Source organism: Mandrillus leucophaeus, unplaced genomic scaffold, assembly GCF_000951045.1.
Source record: "Mandrillus leucophaeus isolate KB7577 unplaced genomic scaffold, Mleu.le_1.0 Scaffold541, whole genome shotgun sequence".
Lineage (NCBI taxonomy): Eukaryota > Metazoa > Chordata > Mammalia > Primates > Cercopithecidae > Mandrillus > Mandrillus leucophaeus.
The window spans coordinates 1,131,704-1,133,792 of NW_012105820.1; the positions used below are offsets into that span (position 1 = coordinate 1,131,704).

At 41.1% G+C, this 2,089-nt stretch overlaps 1 long non-coding RNA gene across 1 annotated transcript; it reads left to right on the top strand.

Moving 5' to 3' along the window:
* Nucleotides 1-342: 342 nt before the first annotated feature.
* LOC105552047 lies at nucleotides 343-1,517 on the top strand. The gene is made up of 2 exons (XR_001007936.1): nucleotides 343-463; nucleotides 596-1,517. It is a non-coding gene; the product is annotated as an uncharacterized LOC105552047 (long non-coding RNA).
* Nucleotides 1,518-2,089: the final 572 nt, after the last annotated feature.

The window sequence follows — 2,089 nt, forward strand, 5'->3', positions numbered from 1 at the left end:
TGCAGTGAGTTATGATCATGTCACCATGCTCTAGCCTGAGCAACAGAGAGAGACCCTGACACCAAAACCACCAAAACCAACCAACCAACCAACTAACCAACCAATCGAACAAAAAAAGAATGCTGATAATGAGATCCATATTTCAGAGTTATTGTAAGGATCATGATATTGTAAGTGAATCTTCCAGGCACAAAGTTGGTGTTTAGTAAACACCAGTTTCCTTCTGTCTAACTGTAGACTTAACCGTAATTTTGAGGCTCCTGGAGGAAAAAAGAAAATGTTTCAGGGATAGTACAAAACTAGAAGATGAAACTATAGTGAACATTTATTATTCTCTTTGGTAGCCCAGCTCCTGGACCCCTTTCCCATGTTTGGTGTGTTTTCTACCTAATGAGTTTTGAAGGAAGTGAAGGCTGTTATTTACCTCTGGAAGCTAAAAATACCAGTTCCCTGTTCATCTCAGGTCAGTCCCAGGGTGACTTGGAGTCTCTCTGTGTAGTCTTCAAGTCTGGTTTTCTAGCCCCCCTCTCCTCCTAGAGATTCTGTGAACTATAAATATCCTTAAATAACTTTCTCTCCTGCTTAAATCACTTAGAGTTGGTTTCCGATGCGACTAAAAACATCAACTGATATGAGGTCCAAAAGATGGAATTTTAAGCACCAAAGACTGCTCCCTTATGGGCAAAGTCTCAATAGGACATCTGCATGTTCAGTTGAGATTCTGCTTTCCCCTCAGATGATAGAATTATTGGCAACCAGTTAAGTTGACGCAATTGGAAACCAGAAACATGATCAACAAAGATATGGAGATGGAGATACCAGTCACCCCTATCAAAGTGGCAAGTGGGAGGGGGATGCTGGTTGGTCTGTGGGAGCTGACAAAGAAATGGGACTGGAATGTTTCTTTTACCAATTGTGTAAACACAGCCTGGAGTTCCGTGATGAGTCCATCTCACTTGCTCAGAACTTTGCCTGGCGAAAGTGGTTACAAGTGAACAAGGTGGAAATGAAAGAAACCCTGACTTTCCCCCAGGAAGGAGGAGACCGTTCCTTCTTGTGATGTTCTCTGAAGAAAAATTCTAGGATTTGGACAGATTTCTTGGGTTATAAAACATGATTTTCTTCTCTGTTTGTTGGGCTTTTATAATAGGTACTGTTGTTTTCTTTCAAAGCTTTAATGATTCCATAAGGACTTGTATAAAGTTTATGGGAGAATTTTCAGTGTAGATGTGAATGGCAGAAACTCAAGAATCTGTGTGAGGTTGAGTAAGATCCTGTATCTCCAGAGAGCTCTGGTGGGGAGACACAGATCTAAATTTTAAAGATGGTTTGGGCCTTCTCAATCATATATTAACGTCCTTTTATATTATACCTAAATAAATTAAAGCCCAGAAAGATTAATAAACCAAGGTCCCAAGACCTGCTTTAGACCTGTGCCCCATTCCTGACTAATATTCTTTATGATATTATATCACTCTGTATCAAAACCAACCAACCAATAAAACCAACCAACCAACAGAAAACATTCAGGAGAGTGAAAATGCCGTCTGTGCAGACAGATTTTCCTTATTTTAGGAAATGGTTGGAGTCAGTGCATTTGAAGTTCAATGAGTGAGGCTTATCCTAAAAAGCTGCTTCCAGGCCTGGTATGTTCCCTGAAACATAAGGACATTCCTCATTCAAGGCTGTTTGCAAAGATCTAAATGAAGGCTGTTATTAAACAAACAAAACCTCAACCTTTCACTAATGTCAGAAATCAGAAAATGAATTACCTAGGTATTGTCTACTGACTAGCTTGCACTATGCAGGTATGAGTATCAGAGTTCTTCTCTGCTCTGTAAGTTATAATCCTCCAGGCTCTTTAGCCTAGGGGTAAAAAATGCAGTCCTTGCTGGGCGCGGAGGCTCACACCTGTAATTCCAGCACTTTGGGAGGCCTAAGTGGGCAGATCATGAGGTCAGGAGTTCGAAAACATCCTGGCCAATATGGTGAAACCCTGTCTCTACTAAAAATACAAAAATTAGCCAGGCATAGTGGTGCATGCCTGTAGCCCCAGCTACTCGGGAGGCTGAGGCAGAAGAATTGCTTG